Raw genomic sequence first — 27549 nt, 5'->3', positions numbered from 1 at the left:
AGGGGCTGAAATCCTGTTATCTATAGAAAGCCTGAACAAGAATTTGAACATCTATTATATAACATTCCTGTAGCCAGGGTGGTGGCTTGTGCCTGTAATCCCAGATACTTGAGAGGCTGAGGAAGGAGGATCACTTGATGCCAGGAGTTCGAGACCAGCCTGGGCAACAAAGCGAGACCCCTGTCTCTAAAACAAATATTTTAAAAAATTAGCCAGGCATGGCTGGGTGCAGTGGCTCATGCCTGTAATCCCAGCACTTTGGGAGGCCAAGGCAGGCAGATCACAAGGTCAGGAGATTGAGACCATCGTGGCTAACACGGTGAAACCCCGTCTGTACTAAAAAATACAAAAAATTAGCCGGGCGTGGTGGTGGGTGCCTATAGTCCCAGCTACTTGGGAGGCTGAGGCAGGGGAATGGCGTGAACCTGGGGGGCAGAGCTTGCAGTGAGCCGAGATCGTGCCACTGAACTCCAGCCTGGGCAACAGAGCAAGACTCCATCTCAAAAAAAAAAAAAAAAATTAGCCAGGCATGGCATACTACTACTAGGGAGACTGAGGGGAGGATCGCCTGAGCCCAAGAGTTTGAGGCTGCAGTTAGCTATGATAACACCACTGCACTCCAGCCCGGTGACATAGTAGGAACCGACATTTATCAACCTCGGGGCATTTACACCCAGCAATCCGACAAAGTTGACACTATGCTTACCCCGTTTATAAATGAGGAAACTGAAGCTCAGAGAGGTTGAGACACTGTCCCAAGCTCACAGAGCATATCGTGGTCAGGCAGGCATTCAGGCCCGGTTTTGTCTGATCCCAAAGCCCTGTCCCGAGAAAGACAAGAGGGAGGGTGGCTGCGGCGGCTCAGGCTTGTAATCCCAGCACTTTGGGAGGCTGAGGCAGGCAGATCACCTGAGGTCAGGAGTTCAAGACCAGCCTGGCCAACATAGTGAAACCCCGTCTCTACAAAAAATGCAAAAAATAGCCAGGTGTGGTGGCACGCCCTTGTAGTCTCAGCTACTCAGGAGGCTGAGGCAGGAGAATGCCTTGAATCCGGGAGATGGAGGCTGCAGTGAGCCGAGATCACACCACTGCACACCAGCCTGGGCGACAGAGCGAGACCCCATCTCAAAAAAAAAAAAGGGGCCAGGCGCGGTGGCTCACGCCTGTAATCCCAGCACTTTGGGAGGCCGAGGCGGGCGGATCACGAGGTCAGGAGACAGAGACCATCCTGGCTAACATGGTGAAACCCCATCTCTACTAAAAGTACAAAAAAATTAGCTGGGTGTGGTGGCAGGCGCCTGTGGTCCCAGCTACTTTGGAGACTGAGGCAGGAAAATGGCGTGAACCCAGGAGGCGGAGCTTGCAGTGAACTGCGATCGCACCATTGCACTACGGCCTGGGCGACAGTGCGAGACTCTGTCTCAAAAAAAAAAAAAAAAGGCCGGGCGCGGTGGTTCACGCCTGTAATCTTAGCACTTTGGGAAGCTGAGGCAGGCAGACCACGAGGTCAGGAGATCGAGACCATCCTGACCAATATGGTGAAATTCCATCTCTATTAAAAATACAAGGCCGGGCGCGGTGGCTCACGCTTGTAATCCCAGCACTTTGGGAGGCCGAGGCGGGCGGATCACGAGGTCAGGAGATCGAGACCACGGTGAAACCCCGTCTCTACCAAAAATACAAAAAATTAGCCCGGCGTGGTGGCGGGCGCCTGTAGTCCCAGCTACTCGGAGAGGCTGAGGCAGGAGAATGGCGTGAACCCGGGAGGCGGAGCTTGCAGTGAGCCGAGATCGCGCCACTGCACTCCAGCCTGGGTGACAGAGCAAGACTCCGTCTCAAAAAAAAAAAAAAAAAAAAAAAAAAAATACAAAAATTAGCTGTGGTGGCAGTCGCCTGTAGTCCCAGCTACTTGGGAGGCTGAGGTAGGAGAATTGCTTGAATCCGGGAGGCAGAGGTTGCGGTGAACCAAGATCACGCCACTGCACTACAGCCTGGGTGACAGAGGGAGATTCCATCTTAGAAACAACAACAACAACAACAACAACAAAAAAAAAAAAAAAAGAAGGGCAGGCGTGGTGGCTCATGTAATCCCAGCACTTTGGGAGGCCGAGGCAGGTGGATCGCCTGAGGTCAGGAGTTCAAGACCAGCCTGGCCAACATGGTAAAACCCTGTCTCTACTAAAAATGGAAAAAGTATCCAGGCATGGTGGCAGGTGCCTGTAATCCCAGCTACTCGGGAGGCTGAGGCAGAGAATCACTTGAACCTGGGAGGCAGAGGTTGTGGTGAGTGGAGATTACACCACTACACTCCAGCCTGGGCAACAGAGCAAGACCCTGTCTCAAAAAAAAAAAAAAAAAAAAAGACAAAAAAGATAGACACCTAAAGATCAGCAGTGGTTTCCTCAGGGCTGGAAATGTGGAGATCTTTATTGTCTTGGTTTACACATAGCATATTTCCTGCCTATAATAACAAAGAAGAAGAAAAAGTTATTTTTAGATGTTCCCAAGATCTAACGCTTTTGGTATCAGGAAAAGCTCCTGGGGAAGAATGCTTTTTGGTTACGATCCCCTTGGGAAGCATCCTGCAATCACAGTGGGTGACTGAGGTCTGTCATAAAGATAAGAGAATTTGCAGGAAAAGCTTCAAAGGCCTGCACAGTGGCTCACTCCTATAATCTCAGCACTTTGGGAGGCCAAGGCGGGCAGATCACTCCTTGAGTCCAGGAGTTCAAGACCAGCCTGGATGTGGCAATACCCCATCTCTAGAAACAAATTAAAAAATTAGCCAGGCGTAGTGACCTGCACCTGTACTCCCAGCTACTCAGGAGGCTGAAGTGGGAGGATCGTCTGAGCCCAGGAGGTCGAGGCTGCAGTGAGCCATGATTTTGCTGCTGCACTCCAGCCTGGGTGACAGGATGAGACTCTGTGTCAATAACAAACTAACAAACAAACAATAACTGACTAACTAAATACATAAAAATTTTAAAAGCCTTCAATCACAACCCTAGCACCCTGGGACACTGGGCAGATGTTGCCATCTCCAGAAACCATGGCTCTGGGTCAGGTGAGTGACCCGTTCTCAGGACAGGCTTGAAGCTGAATTCACTCCCCTCCTGCCATCCATCTCCTCTCAGTTGTCTGACCCCAGATGGAAGGCAGAGGACCAGGGAACCCCAGATCTGTCCAAAGAACCAGAGCCAAGTAGAGGCGCGTGAAAAGTGGATCTAGAAGGCCAAGTGGGTACTATCTTATCCTACCCAACTCAGAACACAAAAACAGCCCATCGGCCGGGCACGGTGGCTCACACCCATAATCTCAGCACTTTGGGAGGCCAAGTTGGGCAGATCATGAGGTCAAGAAATTGAGACCATCCTGGCCAACATAGAGAAACCCTGTCTCTACTAAAAAAAAACAAAAATTAGCTGGGTGTGGTGGGGCACACCTGTAGTTCCAGCTACTTGGGAGGCTGAGGCAGGAGAATCACTTGAACCCAGGAGGCGGAGGTTGCAGTGAGCCGAGATCACGCCACTGCACTCCAGCCTGGTGACAGAGCAAGACTGTGTCTCAAAAAAAACAACAAAAAAACCAAACCAGCCCATCAGCAGGGCGAGGTGGCTCACACCCGTAATCCCAGCACTCTGGGAAGCCAAGGCAGGCGGATCACCTGAGGTCAGGAGTTCGAGACCAGCCTAGCCAACATGGTGAAACTCTGTCTCTACTAAAAATACAAAAATTAGCTGGGTATGGCGGCAGGCGCCCATAATCCCACCTACTCGGGAGGCTGAGGCAGGAGAATCATTTGAACCCGAGAGGCGGAGGTTGCAGTGAGCCAAGATGATGCCATTGCACTCCAGCCTGGGTGACAAGAGTGAAACTCTGTCTCAAAAAAAAACACCCAAAAACCAAAAACGAGCCTGTCCTTCCACCAGTGGGAACACTTCTTGGAGAAATATTTGTTCTCCAGTACAATACAGTGCAGACAAAAAACTAGGAAAGAACAGAGTTGGCAACAACGTACAGTTCATCAATAAAAGGAAATGGTTTAAATGAATTGTGGCCCAGACTGTGAAAAACAAGACAAAAAAAAGAAAGAGGTGGAAAAATCACATCTATTGTGATTGTAGCAGGTTGAATTGTGGCCCCGAAGCAGGTATGTGTGGGCCAGGCATGGTGGCTCACGCCTGTAATCCCAGCACTTTGGGAGCCTGAGGCAGGAGGATCCCTTGAGTCCAGGAGTTCAAGACCAGCCTGGGCAATATAGCAATACCCCATCTCTACAAAAAAATTTAAAAATTAGCCAGGTGTGGTGATGCATGCCTGTAGTCCCAGCTACTCGGAAGGATGAGGCAGGAGGATCACCTGAGCCCGGGAGGTCAAGGCTGCAGTGAGACATGATGGTGCCACTGCACAATCACTGCCTAGGCAACAGGGTAAGGGCCTGAAAAGAAAGAAGAAAAGAGAAGAGCAGGAGGAGGAGCAAGGGGAAGGGAAAGGAAGAAAGAAGAAGAACAAAGGGAAGGGGAGGGGGAGGAGGAAAAGAAGGGGAAGGAAGAAAGAAGAAGAAAGGGAAGGGGAGGGAGAGGGGGAGGAGGAGGAGAAGGGAAAGGGGAAGGAAAAAAGAAGAAAGAAGAAAGGGGGCCGGGCGAAGTGGCTCACGCCTGTAATCCCAGCACTTTGGGAGGCCGAGGCGGGCAGATCACAAGGTCAGGAGATGGAGACCATACTGGTTAACATGATGAAACCCCGTCTCTACTAAAAAATACAAAAAATTAGCCAGGTGTGGTGGCGGGCCCCTGTAGTCCCAGCTACTGGGGAGGCTGAGGCAGGAGAATGGCGTGAACCCGAGAGGCAGAGCTTGCAGTGAGCCGAGATCGCGCCACTGCACTCCAGCCTGGGCGACAGAGCAAGACTCCGTCTCAAAAAAAAAAAAAAGGTAGAGGAGGAGGAAAGAAGAAGAAAGAAGAAGAAATGTGTAACCTTTGGTATCTGTGAATGTGGCCTTACTTGGAAATAGGGTCTTTGCAGACGGAATTAAGTTAAAGATCTCACTATCAGATCATCTTGGATTTTAGGGTAGGCCCTAAATCCAATGACTGATATCCTTAGAAAGAAGAGGGCTAGGTGCAGTGGTTCACACCTGTAATCCCAGCGATTTGGAAGGCTGAGGCAGGAGGATCACTGAGCCTAAGAGTTGGTACATGCTACCCACCCTCTGGCTAATATTTTAGGAGAGCTGGGAGGATCCTCGAGCCCAGGAGTTTGAGGCTGCAGTGAGCTATGACTGCAGCTATGATTGCACCACTGCACTCCAGCCTGGGCAATAAATTGAGACCCTGTCTCTTTTTTTTTTTTTTTTTGAGATAGAGTCTTGCTGTTGCCCAGGCTAGAGTGCAGTGGTGCGATCTTGGCTCACTGCAACCTCTGCCTCCCAGGTTCAAGCGATTCTCCTGTCTCAGCCTCCAGAGTAGTTGAGACTACAGATGCATGCCACAACGCCCAGCTAATTTTTGTATTTTTAGTAGAGACAGGGTTTCACCATATTGGTCAGGCTGGTCTCCAATTCCTGATCTCAGGTGATCCACCTGCCTTGGCCTCCCAAAGTGCTGGGATTACAGGCGTGAGCCACTGCGCCCGGTGAGATCTTGTCTCTTTAAAAAAAAAAAAAAAAAAAAAACAGTTAAAAACCACCAGACAGAGTGGCTCATGCCTACAATTCCAGCTACTCTAGAAGCTGAGGCAGGAGGCCGGGCGCGGTGGCTCAAGCCTGTAATCCCAGCACTTTGGGAGGCCGAGGCGGGTGGATCACGAGGTCAGGAGATCGAGACCATCCTGGCTAACACGGTGAAACCCCGTCTCTACTAAAAAATACAAAAAAACTAGCCGGGCATGCTGGCGGGCGCCTGTGGTCCCAGCTACTCGGGAGGCTGAGGCAGGAGAATGGCGTGAACACAGGAGGTGGAGGTTGCGGTGAGCCGAGATCGCACCACCGCACTCCTCCAGCCTGGGGGACAGAGAAAGACTCCGTCTCAAAAAAAAAAAAAAAAAAAAAAAAAGAAGCTGAGGCAGGATTTGAAGCTCAAAGTTCAAGACCAGTCTGGGCAACATAATGAGACGCCCATCTCTACAAAAAAAATTTTTTTTTTTGAGATGGAGTTTTGCAGGCAGGAGTGCAGTGGCACAATCTCAGCTCACTGCAACCTCCGCCTCCCAGGTTCAAGCGATTCTCCTGCTTCAGCCTCCCAAGTAGCTGGGATTACAGGTGCCCACCACCCCCACCAACTAATTTTTGTATTTTTATTAGAGACAGGGTTTCACCATGTTAGCCAGGCTGGTCTCAAACTCCTGACCTCAGGTGATCCACCTGCCTCAGCCTCCCAAAGTGCTGGGATTACAGGCATGAGCCACCACGTCTGCCACAAGACTCCATTTCTACAAAAAATTTAAAAATTAGGCAGATGAGGCACCATGTGCCTGTAGTCTGAGGCACTGGGGAGGCAGGGGAGGATCACTTGTGCCCAGGAGTTTGAGGTTGCAGTGAGCTATGATGGCACCACTGCACTCCAGGCTGGGCAGCAGAGAAAATAAGAAAGCAAGCAAGCAAGCAAGAAAGAAAGAAGGGAAGAAAGAAAGAAAGAAAAGAAAGGAAGAAAGGAAGGGGAGGGGAGGGGAGGCGAGGGAAGGCGAGGGAATGCAAGGGAAGGCAAGGGAAGGCAAGGGAAGGGAGAAAGAGAGAGGGAGAGAGGGAGGGAGGGAGAGAGAGGGGAAGTGAAGAAGAGAGGGAGGGAGGGAGGGAAGAGAGAGAGAGAGAGAGGGAGAAAGACAGGCCAGGTGAAAGCCATCTTCTACGACTCAACCTTCAAAACCTCATTGACTCACTTCCTTCATACTCCATTGGTTGGAGCAGTCACAAGTCCCACCCAGGTTTAGGAGGTGGGAACACAGATCCTGTGATATGGTTTGGATTTGTATCCCCCCCACAAATCTTATGTTGAATTGTAATCCCCGGTGTTGGAGGAAGGGCCTGGTGGGAGGTGATTGGATCATGGGGTCAGAGTCCTGCCTTGCTGTTCTTGTGATAGTGAGTGAGTTCTCACAAGATCTGGTTGTTTAAAAGTGTATAGTACCTCCCTCCTCTTTCTCTTGCTCCTTCTCCAGCCATGTAAGACATACCTGTTTCCCCTTGGCCTTCCACCATGATTGTAAGTTTTCTGAGGCCTCCCCAGCTATGTTTCTTGTACAGCCCACAGAACCATGAGCCAATTAAGCCTCTTTTCTTTATAAATTACCCAGTTTCGGGCATTTCTTCATAAAAGTGTGAGAAGGAACTAACACACCCGCCTCTCATGAGAGGAGCACCAGCACTCTGTAAGAAGAGCCTGTGTTGGCCGGGCGCGGTGGCTCAAGCCTGTAATCCCAGCACTTTGGGAGGCCGAGGTGGGCGGATCACGAGGTCAGGAGATCGAGACCATCCTGGCTAACACGGTGAAACCCCGTCTCTACTAAAAATACAAAAAATTAGCCGGGCGTGTTGGCGGGCGCCTGTAGTCCCAGCTACTCGGGAGGCTGAGGCAGGAGAATGGCGTGAACCTGGGAGGCAGAGCTTGCAGTGAGCCCAGATCGCGCCACTGCACTCCAGCCTGGGGGACAAAGAAAGACTCCGTCTCAAAAAAAAAAAAAAAAAAAAAAAAAAAGAAGAGCCTGTGCAATATGATCAATGTCAGGGCTGGCAACCTTTGCAAATCACAACCTGTCATTCCTTTCTCACTTCCCAGCTTCCCTGTCGCTATTTCCTGGGATCTGCTCCCAGGTCAACAACTTATCCCTGCAAATCTTTGTCTCAGGGTCTCTGCCTTTGTGGGGACCCAAACTAAGATATCCCACAAAATCAATAGTGTGTTTATATAGCTGGTATAGGTGTATGTAAACATTTAGAAAAAGGTCTGTAAGGATACACTCCAAACAGACATCAGTAGCTTCTGTAAGGAGGGAACTGGGATGGGAGTTGAGAGGGTTCATGTATTAGGCCGTTGCCTATATGGGTAAATTTGCTATAAAGAAATATCAAAGAATGGGTACATTTTATTTTGTTTATTTTACTTTATTTCACTTTATTTTATTTTATTTGAGATGGAGTCTCACTCTGTTACCCAGGCTAGAATGCAGTGACACGATCTTGGCTCACTGCAACCTCCCCCTCCCGGGTTCAAGCAATTCTCCTGTCTCAGCCTCCCAAGTAGCTGTGATTACAAGTGTGTGCCACCACACCTGGCTAATTTTTGTATTTTTAGTAAAGATGGGGTTTCACCATGTTGGCCAGGCTGGTCTCAAACTCCTAACATCAAGTGATCCGCCTGCCTTGGCCTCCCAAAGTGCTGGGATTACAGGTGTGAGCCATCACACCTGGCCAGAATGGGTAATTTATAAAGAAAAGAGGCTTAATTGACTCACAGTTCTGCGGGCTGTACAAGCACAGTGCTGGCATCTGCTTGGCGTCTGGGAAGATCTCAGGGAGCTTTAACTCATGGCAGAAGGTGAAGGAGGAACTTCACATGGCAAAAGCAGGAGCAGGAGAGAGAGTGGGGTGGAGGGGAGGTGCCACACACTTAAACAACCAGATCTCCAGGCCAGGCGCAGTGGCTCATGCCTGTAATCCCAACACTTTGGGAGGCCAAGGCAGGTGGATCATTTGAGGTCAGGAGTTCGAGACCGCCCTGACCAACACAGTGAAACCCCATCTTTACTAAAAATACAAAAAAATTAGCTGGCCGCAGTGGTGCAGGCCTATAATACTGGCTACTCAGGAGGCTGAGGCAGGAGAATCGCTTGAATCCAGGAGGCGGAGGTTGCAGTGAGCTGACATTGCACCACTGTGCTCCAGCCTGGGTGACAGAGTGAGAATCCATCTCAAAAAACAAACAAACAAAACAACTAATTCTCCAAAGAACTCACAATCTTGTGGACAGCACCAAAGAGATGGCGCTAAGCCATTCACGAGGGATCCGCCCCCATGATCCAATCCCCTCCCACCAAGTCCCACCTCCAATATTGGGAATTACAGTTCAACGTGAGATTTGGCAGGGACACAGATCCAAACTACATCAGTTCATCTATAATATATGGATTTTTTTTTTTTTTTTTTTGCCCCGAGGGAGGAAGAATTTTCTGAATCCCTGTGGTTACTAAAAGAGAGACGCGGCCGGGTGCGGTGGCTCACGCCTGTAATCCCAGCACTTTGGGAGGCTGAGGCAGGCGGATCATGAGATCAGGAGATCGAGACCATCCTGGCTAACATAGTAAAACCCCGTCTCTACTCAAAATACAAAAAAGTTAGCCGAGGGTGGTGGTGCGTGCCTGTAGTCCCAGCTACTAGGGAGGCTGAGGCAGGAGAATGGCGTGAACCCAGGAGGCGGAGCTTGGAGTGAGCCGAGATCCTGCCACTGCACTCCAGCCTGGGTGACAGAGCGAGACTTCATCTTGAGAAAAAAAAGAGAGAGAGAGCTCCATGATCAGGAAGCCGTCATGATGACTCGTGGAGACACTGGCCCTGAAGTAGCTGCAACCCTCTTAATACACAGGATGCAGGAAGAAAGGGCTGGGGGGCAGGCACAGGCAGCCCCTCTGTGAACCCTCAGGTGGGAGCCACCACCCCATTTTACTGCTGAGTTTAGCATGTGGGGTTGTTCAAGAGTCCAGGGCTTCTGGGAAACTAGAGAATGCCCTCATCTCCAGGGCACTAAAACCTCAGTTACCTAATCTGTGAAATGGGTATGATCATAGCAATCCCACAAAACTGCTGGTAGGGTTACATGTAATTATTTCTTCTTCTTTTTTTTTTTTTTTTTTTTTTTTTTTATAAGAGATGGGTTCTCCCTATGTATGTTGCCCAGGCTGGACTTGAACTCCTAGGCTCAAGTGATCCTCCCACCTTGGCCTTCCAAAGTGCTAGGATCACAGTAAATTTTTTTTCTTGTAGAAACAGGGTCTCCCTGCTGGGCACGGTGGTTCACGCCTGTAATTCCAGCACTTTGGGAGGCTGAGGCGGGTGGATCACCTCAGGTCAGGAGTTCGAGACCAGCCTGGCTGACATGGTGAAACCCCGTCTCTACTAAAAATACAAAAAATTGGCCGGGCACGGTGGCTCACGCCTGTAATCCCAGCACTTTGAGAGGCCGAGGTGGGTGGATCATGAGGTCAGGAGATGGAGACCATCCTGGCTAACACGGTGAAACCCCATCTCTACTAAAAATACAAAAAATTAGCCAGGCGTGGTGACGGGAGCCTGTAGTCCCAGCTACTGGGGAGGCTGAGGCAGGAGAATGGTGGGAACCCGGGAGGCAGAGCTTGCAGTGAGCCGAGATCGCGCCACTGCACTCCAACCTGGTTGGGCACCTGTAATCTCAGCTACTCAGGAGGAGGAAAATCGCTTGAACCAGGGAAACAGAGGTTGCAGTGAGCCGAGATCACACCATTGCACTCCAGCCTGGGTAACGAGTAAAACTCCATCTCAAAAATAATAATAATAATAATAATAATAGCAATCGATTGGTTGAGAGATCACCGTATGCCAGAAGTTGCTTTAAGCATATTGCATGTGTTAATCCATTTTACACCTCACAATGTCGCTACCAAATAGAAACGATTATCTTGATTTTGTAAAAGGTGAAACACGAAAAAACCACTAGAGCAAAGCTGCCAGACCCTCAACCTTCTTTTCCTTCTGACTCCAAATGACAGGCAGCATTCTTTCCATCTCTCACCTCCTCATGCCTCCTGTGGAAAAAATGAATGAACAGATGAGAAAAGTTGGAGCTGGAGAAAGACCGTGTTCCTCGTGTTCTGTGGAACCTGGGAAGGCTGCTAAAACCCTGGGAGCAGGAGTTCTCCTCCTTCCATCCTTATCCACAGTCTGGGTCCCATCCAGACCCTCCTCTCCAAACTGGGGGTTTGAGACAAAGCAGGTGAGGGAGGCATTTCATTCCAGAGCAGAAGGGGGTTCCTCCCCCGTCCCACTCCCGTTTCATTTTTAAGGGGGAAAAGCAGCTCCCCATACGGTGAGGCAATGAGGCGGACCAGCAGGTTCCTGGGGATCTCCGCAGCCCTGTTGCCATAGCAACCGAACTCACTGGCAGCCTCTGATAGGGGAGTCAGCTGGGACCACAGCTTGGGCAGGAAAGGGATGAGGGAGTAGGAAAGAAACTTCAAGATCAACCACTGGCCCTCACACCGAGCTGCCCACACCCCAAGGCCAACGGAGGCTGGAAACCCTTATTATCTTTGGGAAACTGGGGAGGGCACTCGTATCCCTGGGACCTCCCTCCTGAATCTGGGCAGCTTTAAACATTTTTTTTCCATCTTTGGAAGACGGTTGTACAACCTCGAAGGAGAGGAGGTGTCAGGATTCACAAAGCGTATGGATCACACATGGCTCTAGGGGACATTCTCTTTGCTCTGTTTTATTTTTATTGTATATTTTACTCTTTTATTTTTTGAGACAGGATCTTGCTCTATTGCCCAGGCTGGAGTCCAGTGGCGTGATCACACCTTACTACAGCCTCAAATTCCTGGACTGAGGTGATCCTCCTGCCTCAGCCACCCAAGTAGCTGGGACTACAGACGTGCACCACCACACCTGGCTAATTTTTAAAATATGTATTTTTTTTTTGGCCGGGCGCGGTGGCTCACGCTTGTAATCCCAGCACTTTGGGAGGCCGAGGCGGGCGGATCACGAGGTCAGGAGATCGAGACCATGGTGAAACACCGTCTCTACTAAAAAAATACAAAAAATTAGCCGGGCGTGGTGGCGGGCGCCTGTAGTCCCAGCTACTCGGAGAGGCTGAGGCAGGAGAATGGCGTGAACCCGGGAGGCTGAGCTTGCAATGAGCCGAGATCGGGCCACTGCACTCCAGCCTGGGTGACAGAGCGAGACTCCATCTCCAAAAAAAAAAAAAAAAAAAAAAAAAATGTATGTTTTTGTAGAGATACGGTTCTGCTACATTGCCCAGGTTGGTCTGAAACTCCTGGCCTCAAGTGATCCTCCTGCCTTGGCCTCCCAAAGTGTTGGGATTACAGGCATGAGCCACTGCATCCAGCATGATTTCTTTTCATTATTTTATTATTATTATTATTATTATTATTATTATTATGAGATGGAGTCTCGCTCTGTCACCCAAGCTGTAGTGGAGTGGTGTGACCTCGGCTCACTGCAACCTCCACCTCCCAGGTTCAAGCGATTCTCCTGCCTCAGCCTCCTGAGGAGCTGCGATTACAGGTACCCTCCACAACGCCTGGCTAATTTTTTTTTTTTTCTTTTTGAGATGGAGTCTTGCTCTGTCACCCAGGCTGGAGTGCAATGGCATGATCTCAGCTTACTGCAACTTCTGCCTCCCGGGTTCAAGCAATTCTTCTGCCTCAGCCTCCCAGGTAGCTGAGACTACAGGCTCCCGCCACCACACCTGACTAATTTTTGTATTTTTATTTTTATTTTATTTTATTTTTATTATTATTTTTTTTATTTTTTGAGACAGAGTCTCGCTCTGTTGCCCAGTCTGGAGTGCAATAGCGTGATCTCGGCTCACCACAACCTCCGCCTCCCAGGTTCAAGCAATTCTCCTGCCTCAGCTTCCCGAGTAGCTGGGATTACAGGCGCCTGCCACCATGCCCGGCTAATTTTTGTATCTTTATTAGAGACGGGGTTTCACCATGCTGGCCAGACTGGTCTCAAACTCCCGACCTCAGGCGATCCGCCCGCCTCGGCCTCCCAAAGTGCTGGGATTACAGGCGTGAGCCACCATGCTGGGCCTAACCTGGATAATTTTTTTTTTTTTTTGAGATGGAGTCTCACTCTGTCGCCCAGGCTGGAGTGCAGTGGCGCGATCTCAGCTCACTGCAAGCTCTGCTTCCCAGGTTCACGCCATTCTCCTGCCTCAGCCTCCTGAATAGCTGGGACTACAGGTGCCCACGACCTGCGCCCGGCTAATTTTTTGTATTTTTAGTAGAGACAGGGTTTCACCGTGGTCTCAATCTCCTGACCTCGTGATCCGCCCGCCTCGGCCTCCCAAAGTGCTGGGATTATAGGCATGAGCCACTGCACCCAGCCTAATCTTTTTTTTTTTTTTTTTTTTTTTTTTTTTTAATGAAGACAGGGTCTCACTACATTACCCAGGCTGGTCGCGAGCTCCTGGCCTCAAGCGATCCTCCCATCTCAGCCTCCTGAGTAGCATGGATTACACGTAAAGCCACCATGCCTGGCTTCCTTTTTTTTTTTTTTTTTAACGTATATGGTAAAGTACACAAATCATAAATTTCAGCTTAGTGAATTTCTACACGTGTATACCTGTATATCCACTATGCAGACTAGAAGAACATATTTGTCCCTCCAGAAAATTCCCAAATGCTCTTTCTCAGTCAATATCCTCCAATTTGACATTTTCATCACAGATGAGTTTTGCCTGCACCTGAACTTTGTGTAAGTGGAAATACATGGTGTGTCCTCTTTGGCGGCTTGCTTTTGTGCAACATTGTATCTGTAAGACTCTATTGTCATGGCTGTTTTCCTGTTCTTTTTCTTTGTTGTATAATACTCCATTGTGGAGATGTATCACAATGTATTTATCTTACTGCTGATGGATATTTGAGTTGTTTGCAGTGAATGGTTATTGTAAATAAAGCGGCTATGAACATTCTTGTACACGTCTTTTGATGAACATAAGTTTACCTTTTGTGGGGGTGTGGACAGGGTCTTAGTCAGTAACTCAGGCTATACTGCATGAACCTGGCTCACTGCAGCCTCAACCTCCCAGGCTCAAGTGATCCTCCCACCTCAGCCTCCCAAATAGCTGGGACCACAGGCGTACACTATCACACCCAGCTAATTTTTTTGTAATTTTTGTAGAGACAGGGTCTTGCTATGTTGTCCAGGCTGCTCTTGAACACCTGGTTCAAACTATCCTCCTGCCTTGGCCTCCCAACATGCTGGGATTACAGGCATTGAGCCACTGTGCCCAGCATCTTGGTTTATTGAATGCTGGTGACCTGCCAAGAACTTTACATCAGTTATATCCTTACATAGTCACAACATTATTTATTTAATTCACTAATTCAACACATATTTGAAAATCTAGTAGGTGCCAGGTATTGTGGGACACACCGCAAATAAGAGTCAAGGTTTAGAAATAAATTTGGGGGGCTGGGCGTGGTGGCTCACGCTTGTAATCCCAGCACTTTGGGAGGCCCAGGCGGGCGGATCACAAGGTCAGGAGATCGAGACCACAGTGAAACCCCGTCTCTACTAAAAATACAAAAAATATTAGCCGGGCGTGGTGGCGGGTGCCTGTAGTCCCAGCTACTCGGAGAGGCTGAGGCAGGAGAATGGCGTGAACCCAGGAGGCGGAGCTTGCAGAGCCGAGATTGCGCCACTGCACTCCAGCCTGGGCGACAGAGCGAGACTCCGTCTCAAAAAAGAAATAAATATTGGCCAGGCGCGGTGGCTCACACCTGTAATCCCAGCACTTTGGGAGGCTGAGACAAACGGATCACTTGAGGTCAGGAGTGCAAGACCAGCCTGGCCAACACGGTGAAACCCCGTCTCTACCAAAAATACAAAGATTAGCCGGGAATGGTGGCACCCACCTGTTGTCCCAGCTACTTGGGAGGCTGAGGCAGGAGAATCACTTGAACACGGTGGAAGTTATAGTGAGCCAAGATCACAACACTGCACTCCCGCCTGGGTGACAGAGTGAGACTCCATCTCAAAAAAGAAAGAAAGAGCCTGGCTCAGTGGCTCACACCTGTAATCCCAGCACTTTGAGAGGCTGAGGTGGGCGGATCACCTGAGGTCAGGAGTTCAAGACCACTCTGGCCAACATGGTGAAACCCAGTCTCTACTAAAAATACAGTAATTAGCTAGGGGTACAGCCGTGCCTGTAATCTCATCTACTTGGGAGGCTGAGGCAGGAAAATCGCTTGAACCCGGGAGGCAGAGGTTGCAGTGAGCCGAGATCGTGCCATTGCACTCCAGCCTGGGTGACAGAGCAAGACTTTGTCAAAAAAAAAAGGAAGGAAGGAAGAAAAGAAGGAAGGAGGGAGGGAGAGAGGGAAGAAAGGAAGGAAGGAAAAGAGAGAGAGAGAGATGTTATTCCAGCAGGGAATGGTCATGAAAACAAGTAAGTAGGCGATATCAGAGAGTTGGAGATTGACTGGGGGTAGTGACATGGAGCTGAGGTGTGAAGAAGACAGAGCTGGTTGGCCATGTGAGATCTAGAGAGAAGGGTGTTGCAGGAGGTGGGAACAGCCAGTGCGAACGCTCAGTGTAGCTGGAGTGGACTACGTGATGGAGAGAGGAATCCCAAGGAGGCTGAGGGAGAGATTTGGGTCTTAATCTAAGAGCCATGGGGGTGCATTGCAGCGTTCTGAATAGAAGGAAAATGTGAACTTCCTCATCTTTTCAAAGATACCTCTGGGCTGTGGTAAGGACGGATGGAGGCCAGGGCAGAAGCCAGGAGGCTGTGGCCAAGGCAACCTCAGTAAATCCAGGCAAGTGATGAAGGAGTTGGGAAGCACAAAAGTGGAAAGAAGTGGGTGAATTCATGTTCTTTCTCTCTCTCTCTTTTTTTTAGAGACAGGGTCTTGCTCTGTTGCCCAGGCTGGAGTGCAGTGGCGCAACCTCTGCTTACTGCAACCTCTGCCTCCCAGGTTCAAGTGATTCTCGTGCCTCAGCCTCCCAAGTAGCTGGGATTACAGGCATGCACCACCACACCCGGCTAATTTTTGTACTTTTTTTTTTAGTAGAGACAGGGTTTTGCCATGTTGGCCAGGCTGGTCTTGAACTCCTGACCTCAAGTGATCCACCTGCTTTGGCCTCCCAAAGTGCTGGGATTACAGGTGTGAGCCACTGTGCCTGGCCCTTTTTTTTTTTTTTTTTTTTTTTTTGAGACGGAGTCTCGCTCTGTCGCCCAGGCTGGAGTGCAGTGGCGCAATCTCGGCTCACTGCAAGCTCCGCCTCCCGGGTTCACGCCATTCTCCTGCCTCAGCCTCTCCGAGTAGCTGGGACTACAGGCGCCCGCCACCATGCCCGGCTAATTTTTTGTATTTTTAGTAGAGACGGGGTTTCACCGTGGTCTCGATCTCCTGACCTCGTGATCCGCCCGCCTCGGCCTCCCAAAGTGCTGGGATTACAAGCGTGAGCCACCGCGCCCGGCGTCTGGCCCTTAACTTGACTAATTTTTTTAAAAAGTTTTGTTTTTTAGAGAAAGGGGTTTCACTACGTTGCCCAGGCTGTTCTCCAACTCCTTGCCTCAAGCGATCCTCCCACCTCAGCCTCAGGTTCTTTGAACATAATTATTCCCAAATTACAAGAACAGAGAACTGAATCTCCGAGAGGTTAAGTAATTTGCCTAAGGTCACACAGCTATCAAATGGAGAAAGGGTAAGAAAATCCGTCTGACCTTCCTTCAGTTATGCAAAAGATGTCATGTGGTGGGTGGTGTGACCTCAGAAAACCTAGAGGAGTGGGGGGTCCATGCTGGTGGTGGGGTAATAAGACCCAAGGGAACACACCTGTCCTGCTGGGGTAACTACTCGCCTCTAGGCCACAGGGCAAGCAAAGTGGCATGCCGCAAATTGAACTGGGGGGCTGGAGGGGGATGTTTCATTGATGCCACAAATGAGCCTGGACCCCGTATCTGCAGCAGGGATGATTCAGGGCCAGTCAAGGAGATGATCGGGGCCCACGGACCCTCAAACGCGTCAGGAAGCCAGGTTGGTCCCTGAGTGTGTGTGATGGGGTGTGTGTTTGTGGGGGGGACTGCCGGGAGCTGCCGCCGCCGGCCCCATTAGCAGCACCGTCATTATCCCAGATTTATGTATGTATAATTCTTCTTCCTCCCCCTCCCCAAACCGCTCCAACATCTCCACTGGCTGCAAACCCGCCTCCCCCGGAAACAGCCACGGAGCCGCCTGCCACCGGGCCATTAGCACGCAGGGAAGGGAGCGTGGAGGGAGGAGGCAGGCAGCAGGGAAGGGGAAGGGGGGAGCCAGGAGAGGATGAGGGAGGCGGGAGCTGTAAGGATGGGAGTGAGGCGGCAAGATGGAAGAGAAGAGGGGAAGGAAACAGGGCTTCGAGGAGATGGGGAACCTCGGAGGGTTCTGGGGGGAGAGGGGGCACGTGTCCCAGAGGACCCGGCCGCAGACAGCTGGCCCCAGGGGCAGCCGAAGGTCTCCTGCGCCCTTTCTGGCCAGTGCCAGGGCTGATAATGGGGGGTGTGGGGGTCCCATCGGCCGGGACTCTGTGGCTGGGTCTCAGCCCAGAAGTTACTAGAGGGCCTCGCGTCGGAACCCCCCTCCGCCTCTGGGAACCTCCACCTGCGGGGTGGGGTGGGGGTCTCCGGGCGGGGCGCGGGGAGGGCGCCGGCTGCAGAGCTGGGAGCCCGGAGCGATGCCTCCATCGCCCTCCACTTTTCCCTCCCCGCCCCCGAACCTGGCCCCCTCCCTTCTTGCGCCCCTCGGGTTGGGGGCGCGGGAGAGCCCCCTGTATTACTAGGGAAATCAATGCCGCATTAATGCAAGGTTTCCAGGCGGGGAGGGGGGAATCGCTTCATAAAAGATGCATTGTTTCCATTGCCTGCACGCGGCTCCCTCGCCAGCATCCTGCAAGATGGCGGCGGCCCCAGGGAGGGAGGGGGAGGGGCTGGGGGGGAGCGCGGCCCCCTCTCTCCTGCTGGAGAAGGTGGGAAGAGAGGCCAGGATGAAGGAAGGAAGGGGAGAGAGAGGGAGGGAGGAGGGGGCTGGGAGGCTGGGAGAGCGTTGGGGAGGCGGGAGCCAGTCAGAGGGAGGAGGGCGGGCTGGGGAGGGGGAGAGAGGGGATGGCTGGGAACTCGGAGGAGCGAAGAGAAACGCAGCCCAAGGAGGTGGCACGGGGGAGGCAGGAGAAGAGGCCGGGGGGTTGGGAGTGAGGGGCGCTGGCACCTGGAGGGGGGCAGGCGGGGGTGGGGGCAAAAGGGGAGGGAAAGGGGAGAAAAAGGCCGACTGGGCAGCGTGGCCAGGAGAGAGAGGAAGACAGTACCACTTCAACTGTCCCTAGGCCCCAAGCTCCCCTCCATCGGGGCCCCTTGGTTCTCTCTCCTGGTACCCGTGCACCCTCCCGCCGAGGAGATGATCCAGGGAGCCCCCATTTTCTGGCAAGGAGGCCGCTGCACCCCATTGGCTTGCCTCCCTACCCTCCTTCCTGCCTTGGCACCACGGCTGCCATGCTGAGAGGGATCAAGCCTCCTCCATCTACCTCCCAAGTTAAGGCCTCCAGAATTGACCCGAAAGAGCTCCTTTGGAAGAAACTGCCGTTTGGGCATATCTGCATCCGTCCTACCTGCTGAGGACGGTTCCAGAAACCAGGCAGAGGTTCCAGAGAGGGAAACTGGGGCAGAGGAGAGCCGAGAACTGAACACGGGTCTCTACCTGCCCAGCGCCCCACCGTGACCCCAGACCAACCTCAGCCCCCCTTCTTCTCCCCGCCTTTTTCTCCATCCTCCGCGGCAACCACGAAGAGAGTTTCAAGGCCCCCCACTTCCCAGCCTTCCTGCTTCGCCGTAGGGGAGCTCCCAAACGCCTGAAAATATCTTTAAATTAGGAAAAAGAGCTAAGCCGCCAGAGTCCTTTGGTCTATTAAAGGAAGAGCAAAGGCCACTGGCGCCCCCACCCCATCCCCAGCCCGGTTTTGCATTTGAAGCCCTGACCGCGGATCTAGCCGGAACAATGACAGGGCCTGCCCAGCCGGCCCCAGCTGAATCCCTTTCAGTGGCCCTGGGCCCCCTGCCAGGTGTGCCAAAATTAGGACGGCTCCCCTCCTAGGCCCTTTTCATCCCCCCGGGGCTGCTGGGGCCTCAGAGGCGCTAATGAAGTGCCTCTTGCCGCCTTCCCTCTAGGAAGAGGGGGCCTGGGGGAGCGTCGGAGGCAGGGCCACATTGGGGGCAGGCGCCTGGAAATCTGCCTTCCAAGAACTACCCCAGGAACATGTTTTTGTGCCGAGGTCAGCGGCAGCTCTCTCCCTCCCTGCTCCTCAGGGTCCTCCCCCAGGTCCTGGTGACATCCACCTTCTCCAGGCAGCCCTCCCAGCCTGCTGGCATTGGCTCCCTACTGTTCCCCTTGGGGTTCGGCAGTGGGGGCAAGCTGCCTGGATTCAGATTGGAGCTCCATTGCTTTCTGGCTGTGGCTCAGTTAGCCACCCTGGGCCTGTTTCCTCGCCTGTCAAGAGGGGAGAATTATAAAAACCTATGTCATGAGACTGTTGTGAAGGAGTCGCTGTGTGAAGAATTGTGGAAGGTCACACGTGCAAAGTGGGTGCAATAATCCCTAGACTTTCGCCTCAGCCACAGACACACCCAGTGTGTGCCCATTTCTGGGACTTCCCACTGGCTGTTCTCTTTATTTTATTTTTATTTGTATTTTTTCTTTTGAGGCGGAGTCTTGCTCTGTCGCCGAGGCTGGAGTGCAGTGGTGCAATCTCGGCTCACTGCAACCTCCACCTCCTGGGTTCAAGCAGCTTCCTGAGTAGCTGGGATTACCCGCGCATGCCACCACGCCCAGCTAATTTTTGTATTTTTAGTAGAGACGGGGTTTCACCATGTTGGCCAGGCTGGTCTAGAACTCCTGACCTCAGGTGATCCACCTGGCTCAGTCTCCCAAAGCATTGGGATTACAGGCATAAGCCACCGCGCCGGCCTTTTTTTTTTTTTTTTTTTTTTTTTTTGAGATGGAGTCTCACTCTGTCGCCCAGGCTGGAGTGCAGTGGCCCCATCTCGGCTCACTGCGAGCTCCGCCTCCCGGGTTCACGGCATTCTGCCTCGGCCTCCTGAGTAGCTGAGACTACAGGCGCCCACCACCACGCCCGGCTAATTTTTTTTTTGTATTTTTAGTAGAGACCGGGTTTCACTGTGTTAGCCAGGATGGTCTTGATCTCCTAACCTCGTGATACGCCCGCCTCGGGCCCCCAAAGCGCTGAGATTACAGGCGTGAGCCACTGCGCCCGGACCTTTTTTTTTTTTTTTTTTTTGAGATGGAGTCTCGCTCTGTCACCCAGGCTAGAGCACAGTGGTGTGATCTCACTGCAGTCTCCACCTCCTGGGTTCAAGCGATTCTCCTACCTCAGCCTCCCATGTAGCTGGGACCACAGGCACATGCCACCACGCCTAGCTAATTTTTGTATTTTTAATACAGACAGGATTTCGCCATGTTGGCCAGGCTAGTCTCAAACTCCTGACCTCAGGTGATTTGCCCACCTCTGCCTCCCAAAGTGCTGGGATCACAGGTGTGAGCCACCTTGCCAGGCCCAATGGTCCGTGTTATTTACCATCATCTGTCTTAGAGCCAGCTGACATTGTATTACTTACCTGAACTCAGGATCTTAGGCTCTCGAATCCAAGGACCTGGGTTCAAATCCTGGCTTCACAGTTATTAGCTGTGTGACATTGGGCATGTTACTTAACTTCTCCGAGCCCCTTTCCTCATTTATAAAATGAGGATAGTAATAAAACCTACCTGAGCTGGGTGCAGCGTCTGGAATCTGTAATCTCAGCCACTCAGGAGCCCAAGGTAGGAGGGTCGCTTTAGGCCAAGAGTTTGAGACCAGTCTGGGCAACATAGCGAGACCCTATCTCTACAAAAAAGAAAAGCCAGGCACAATGGCTAACACCTGTAGTCTCTACAAAAAAATCCGCAAGGCCGGGCGCGGTGGCTCACGCCTGTAATCCCAGCACTTTGGGAGGCCAAGGCGGGCAGATCACGAGGTCAGGAGACCAAGACCATCCTGGCTAACAAGTGAAACCCCGTCTCTACTAAAAATACAAAAAATTAGCCAGGCGTGGTGGCAGGCGCCTGTAGTCCCAGCTACTGGGGAGGCTGAGGCAGGAGAATGGCGTGACCCCAGGAGGCAGAGCTTGCAGTGAGCTGAGATCGCACCACTGCGCTCCAGCCTGGGTGACAGAGCGAGACTCCGTCTCAAAAAAAAATCCGCAAAAACAAAAAACCTGCCTTATATGGCTTTTGTGATGAATAATTGACTTAGCGAATGAGAAGTCCTCAAAGCAGTGCCTGGACCACAGTACAAGTTGTTCCCGTAACCAATATTATTTCTGAGCCACCCCATCCCTCAGCAACTAGAATATAAGCCCTCCTGAAAGCTAACTCTGCAGGGATGGTATTGGCTTTATTTATTTATTTATTTATTTATTTGAGAGTTGAGGTCTTGGCCAGGTGTAGTGGCTGATGCCTGTAATCCCAGCACTTTGGGAGGACAAGGTGGGCAGATCACTGAGGTCAGGAGTTTGAGACCAGCCTGACCCACATGGTGAAACCCCGTCTCTACTAAAAATACAAAAAATTAGCTGGGTGTGGTGGCATGTGCCTGTAATCCCAGCTACTCGGGAGGCTGAGGCAGGAGAATCACTTGAACCCAGGAGGCGGAGGTTGCAGTGAGCTGAGATCACAACACTGGACTCCAGCCTGGATGACTGACTGAAACTCCGTCTCAGGGAAAAAAAAAAAAAAAGAATTTGCCTTGAAGGCTGGGTGCATTGGCTCACACCTGTAATCCCAGCACTTTGGGAGGTCGAGGTGGGCAGATCCTCTGAGGTGAAGAGTTCAAGACCAGTCTGGCCAACATGGTGAAACTCCATCTGTACTAAAAATACAAAAATTAGCCAGGCATGATGGTGTGCACCTGTAATCCCAGCTACTCATGAGGCTGAGACAGGAGAATCACTTGAACCTGGGAGGAAGAGGTTGCAGTGAACCGAGATCGTGCCATTGCACTCCAGCCTGGGCAACAAGAACAAAACTTCATCTCAAAAAAAAAAAAAAAAAAAGGAATAATTTGCTTTGAGTCTGTAGCATAGTGCTTAGTCCTTAGCAGGCACTCAATATACTTCATCCAGATTCAGAGGCAGGAAGAATTGTGGGAGACACAGTTTGTTGCATTCACACCTATCTCTTTCCTTTGCTAACACAGGGCTCCTTAAGTGTCAGTGTGCCTTGCCTAATCCTTGCCCTCCAGCCCCCCTTGCTTCTATTTTATTTATTTATGTATTTTTTTTTGCCTTCCAGCCTGTCTTCCAGCCCCCCTTGCCATTATTCCAGCCTTCAAGTCCCGCTTGCTTCTATTTTATTTATTTATTTATTTTATTTATTTTTGGGGACAGAGTCTCACTCTGTTACCCAGGCTGGAGGGCAGTGGTGCAATCTCGGCTCACTGCAACCTCTGCCTCCCAGGTTCAAGCTACTCTTACCTCAGCCTCCCAAGTAGCTGGGATTACAGGTGCCCACCACCACGCCCGGCTAATTTTTTGTATTTTTAGTAGAGACGGGGTTTCGCCATGTTGGCCAGGCTGATCTCAAACTCCTGACCTCAAGTGATCTGCCTACCTCAGCCTCCCAACTCCCTTCCTTCTAGAGATGGCTGTGTAACACTCTTCCGGCCAATAAGACTCCAGCAGAAGTCTGCTGGGTGGTTCCGGGAAGAATGAGCATGTTATTTTCCAAGCCTCAGTAGCTTCATCTATAAAATGGGGCTAAAAATTGCAACTTGCCTCAGGTCTCGAACTCCTGACCTCAAGTGATCTGCCCACCTCAGCCTCCCAAAGCGCTGGGATCATTGGCGTGAGCCATCGCGCCCAGCCAATACGACCAGTGTCTTGGTAAGAAGAGAATAGACACAAGTACACGAGGGAGAGTCCATGTGATGGAGGAGGCAGAGACTGGATGATGCAGAGACTGGAGAGATGCATCATCTACAAGCCAAGGAGCACCCAGCATTGCTGGCCACCACCAATGCCCGCTGGCCGGACAGAGGCAAGGAAGGAGTCTCCCTTGCAAGTTTCAGAGGGAACATGATCCTGTCAATACCTTGATTCCAGGCTTCTGGCCTCCAGATGTGGAAGAGAATAAATCTCTGTTGCTTTAAGCCACCCAGTGGGTAGCACTTCCTTACAGCAGCCTGAGAGACTGACACAAGAGGGTGGAAAGCAGCAAGGTTTCTTGCAAAGTCTCCTTCGGACTTTCAGGCTGCATGACCCGCAGCGAGTCATTTACCCACTTTGGCATTTTTTTTTTTTTTTTTTAGATGATGTCTCGCTCTGTCACCAGGCTGGAGTGCAGTGGCGTGATCTTGGCTCACTGCAACCTCCGACTACCTGGTTCAAGTGATTCTCCTGCCTCAGCCTCCCAAGTAGCTGGGATTACAGGCATGCGACACCACACCCAGCATGTATTTGTAGTAGAGACGGGGTTTCACCATGTTGGCCAGGATGGTCTCGATCTCCTGACCTGGTGATCCACCCACCTTGGCCTCTCAAAGTGCTGGGATTACAGGCATGAGCCACTGCACCCGGCTTTTTTTTTTTTTTTTTAAGAGACAAGGCCTCATTCCGTCACCCAGGCTAACAATCTCCCAGGCTCAAGGAATCCTCCTGCCTCAGCCTCCCGAGTAGTTGAGAGTACAGGTGTGTGCCACCACATCCAGCTAACTTTTTGTTATTTTTTAAGAGATGGGGTCTTGCAGCCGGGCGCGGTGGCTCACGCCTGTAATCCCAGCACTTTGGGAGGCCGAGGCGGGCGGATCACGAGGTCAGGAGATCGAGACCATCCTGGCTAACACAGTGAAACCCCGTCTCTACTAAAAACACAAAAAATTAGCCGGGCGTGGTGGCGGGCGCTTGTAGTCCCAGCTACTAGGGAGGCTGAGGCAGGAGAATGGCGTGAACGCTGGGGGGCGGAGCCTGCAGTGAGCTGAGATTGCGCCACTGCACTCCAGCCTGGGTGAAAGAGCAAGACTCCGTCTCAAAAAAAAAAAAAAAAAAAAAAAGAGATGGGGTCTCGCTATGTTGCCCAAGCTGGTCTTGAAGCAATCCTCAAGCAATCCTCCCACTTTGGCCTGCTGAAATGGTGGGATTACAGGCATGAGCCACTGTGCCCTGCCCCAGCCTGGCCTTTGTGTGTTTACCTGGCTCAGAATACAAAGATGGGCCAGCTGTGGTGGCTTACGCCTATAATCTTAGCACTTTGGGAGGCCAAGGCAGGTGGATCACTTGAGGTCAGGAGTTCAAGACCAGCCTGGCCAACATGGTGAAACCCCATCTCTACTAAAAATACAAAAATTAGCCAGGCATGGTGACAGGCACTTGTAATCTCATATACTCAGGAGGCTGAGGCAGGAGAATCGCCAGAAAGGCAGAGGTTGCAGTGAACCAACATCTCACCACTGCACTCCAGCGTGTATGACAGAGCAAGACTCCGTCTCAAAACAAACAATAATCAAAAAAAAAAAACCAACAAAGATGAACAAAAAGAGTCCTTCCAGCCTTTCCAAATCTCTCCCAGGCAGAATTAACACATCCCAGGTGCTCTTACACAGGGTTGAGTAGTTCCTGTGGATTTAAGTTTAGTGATACCTCCTTTGTCTCCCCTGCTACGCTAGACTCTATCTCTGAGGACAAGAAATGGGCCTGTTCATCAGTGCAGCTGAGAAAGACCAAACCACCTTCTGTTCTCTTCTTTTCTTTTTTTTTTTTTGAGACGGTGTTTTCCTCTTGTTTCCCAGGCCGGAGTGCAATGGCGCGATCTCAATTCACCACAACCTCCGCCTCCCGGGTTCAAGCGATTCTCCTGCCTCAGCCTCCCGAGTAGCTGGGATTACAGGCATGTACCACCACGCCCAGCTAACTTCGCATTTTTAGTAGAAATCTCCATGTTGGTCAGGCTGGTCTCAAACTCCTGACCTCCGGTGATCCGCCCACCTGGGCCTCCCAAAGTGCTAGGATTACAGGTGTGCGCCACTGCACCCAGCCTTGAAGACCAAACCACCTTCTGGATAAAGCCAAGGGATGTAAACCTGCCGGGGTCTCTGGGCACTTGGAAATGCCCATCTGTTTGGAAGTGAGAGAATTAACACATTGGATGCATAAGCTGAATGTCAATGAAGACCCCAGGGCTGGTATAGAAACTGCATGGTTCAAATACCAGCCCTGGGGTCAGGCACAGTGGCTCATGCCTGTAATCCCAGGACTTTAGGAGACTGAAGGGGGCAAGTCACTTGGGGTCAGGAGTTCAAGACCAGCCTGGCCAACATGGTGAAACCCCGTTTCTACTAAAAATACAAAAATCATTTTGGAGGCCGAGGTGGGCAGAGCACAAGGTCAGGAGATTGAGACCATCCTGGCCAACATGGTGAAACCCCCGTCTCTACTAAAATACAAAAAATTAGCTGGGTGTGGTGGCATGCACCTGTAGTCCCAGCTACTTGGGAAGCTGAGGCAGGATAATTGCATGAACCCAGGAGGTGGAGGTGGCAGTGGGCCAAGATCACACCACTGCACTCCAGCCTGGTGACAGAGCAAAACTCCATCTCAAAAAAAAAAAAAAAAAAAAATGCCAGTCATGGTGGTTCACGCCTGTAATCTCAGCACTTTGGGAGGCCCAGGCGGGCAGATCTCCTGAGGTCAGGAGTTCGAGACCAGGCTGACCAACATGGAGAAACCCTGTCTCTACTAAAAATATAAAAAATTAGCTGGGCATGTTGGCGCATGCCTGTAATTCCAGCTACTCGGGAGGCTGACGCAGGAGAATCACATGAATCCAGGAGGCGGAGGTTGCGGTGAGCCGAGATCGCGCCACTGCACTTCAGCCTGGGCAACAAGAGTGAAACTCCGACTCAAAACAAAAGAAAACAAACAAAAAAATCAGCTAGGCATGGTGGTGCACACCTGTAATCCCAGCTACTTGAGAGGCTGGGGCACGAGAATCGCTTGAACCTGGGAGGTGGAGGTTGCAGTAAGCTGAGATAGCACCACTACACTTCAGCCTGGATGACAGGGCAAGACTCCGTCTCAAAAAAAAAAAAAAAAAAAAACCTCTACAAATCCCAGTCCTGCCTGGCATTGACTGAGTCACCTTAGGTAAGTGGTTTTGCTGGTCTGTGCCTCTGTTTCTCTGGCTATAACACAGGTACAATGACAGTAGGGTCATTTCAAGGATTAAATGAGAAAAATGCCTGTTGGATACTCAGAGGTCAGGTACATACAGTAAGTGCTTAATGAGTACTGGTCCCATGCATGAATGGAAGCACTGGGTGAGGATGTGCTTGAGGAAGAAGTGCAGGAGGTGCTCCCAGCATTTTGGGAGGTGGAGGTGGGAGGATCGCTTGAGGCTAGGGGTTCGAGACCACATCTTTATGAAAAATTTAAAATTAGGCCAGGCACAGTTGCTGACGCCTGTAATCCCAGCACTTTGGGAAGCTAAGGCAGGCAGATCACTTGAGGCCAGGAGTTCGAGACCAGCCTGGCCAACATGGCAAAACCCCATCCCTACTAAAAATATAAAAATTAGCCACGCGGGGTGGTGCAAACCTGTAATCCCAGCTACTTGGGAGGCTAAGCAGGAGAATCACTTGAACCTGGGAGATGGAGGTAACAGTGAGCCAAGATCACACCACTGTACTCCAGCCTGGGCCACAGAGTGAGTGAGACTCCATTTCAAAAAAAAAAAAAAAAAAAAAAAAAGCTGAGCACAGTGGCATGCACCTGTAGTTCCAGCTGCTGTGGAGGCTAAGGCAGGAGACTCATTTAAGCCCAGGAGGTTGAGGAATAAAGGATTAAAAAGCCTACCCTGGCTGAGGAGATCCACCTGGATAGAGCTTGATAGGGAGGAGAGATCTTTGCTTCAATTCAGATGACAGACAAGAATGACTTGCCTCAGGCTGGTGGCAGTGCAGGTGAGGAAGGTTCTATGGGCTTAGGGTGGGTCTTGGAGTTGGAGTGGATAGGGCTGGCTAATGGATTGGATGTGAGGGATGACAGAAAGAGAGGAGTCTACAGTGATGGGGTAGAGATGGGTTACTATCCGGGTGCAGTGGCTCACGCCTATAATCCCAACACTTTGGGAGGCCGAGACGGGCAGATCATGAGGTCAGGAGTTCAAGACCAGCCTGACCAACATGGTTAAACCCCATCTCTACTAAAAATACAAAAATGAGTCGGGCATAGTGGTGCATGCCTATAATCCCAGATACTCAGGAGGCTGAGGCAGAATAATCGCTTGAACCCGGGAGGCAGAAGTTGCAATGAGCCGAGATCGCGCCACTGCACTCCAGCCTGGACGACACTGTGAGACTCTGTCTCAAAAAAAAAAAAGAGATAGGTTACCAGCCACTGTTCCCATACCCTCCCCCCATGCCTCTGTGGCAATCAGCATTTCTAGTTATCTATTGGCTTGTAACAAATTACTCTAACACAGCTGGGGGCAATGGCTCATGCCTCTAGTCCCACCATTTTGGAGGCTAAGGCAGGAGGATCACTTGAGCCCAGGAGTTGAAGACCAGCCTGGACAACATAGTGAGACCCTGTCTCTACAAAAAAAAAAAAATTAAAATATTAGCTGGGCATGGTGGTTCACACCTGTAGTTCCAGCTACTGGGAAGGCTGAGGCGGGAGGATCACTTGAGTACAGGATTTCAAGGCTGCAGTGAGCTGTGACTGCACCACTGTACTCCAGTGGTGACAACAGAGTGAGACT

At 51.1% G+C, this 27549-nt stretch overlaps 1 protein-coding gene across 1 annotated transcript in view; it reads left to right on the top strand.

Moving 5' to 3' along the window:
* The first annotated feature begins 16518 nt into the window (after positions 1-16518).
* The window catches only part of ADGRL1 (adhesion G protein-coupled receptor L1), a 108185-nt gene continuing 97154 nt past the window's right edge, over positions 16519-27549 (top strand). The window contains exon 1 of the mRNA XM_063616150.1: positions 16519-16755. The gene's annotated coding sequence lies outside the window, so the exon portion shown is untranslated. The remainder of the gene's footprint in view (positions 16756-27549) is intronic.

Source organism: Symphalangus syndactylus, chromosome 13, assembly GCF_028878055.3.
Source record: "Symphalangus syndactylus isolate Jambi chromosome 13, NHGRI_mSymSyn1-v2.1_pri, whole genome shotgun sequence".
Taxonomy (NCBI): Eukaryota; Metazoa; Chordata; class Mammalia; order Primates; family Hylobatidae; genus Symphalangus; species Symphalangus syndactylus.
The sequence above is the reverse complement of the archived record's forward strand: the minus strand, read 5'-3'. Positions and strand labels throughout refer to the sequence as shown.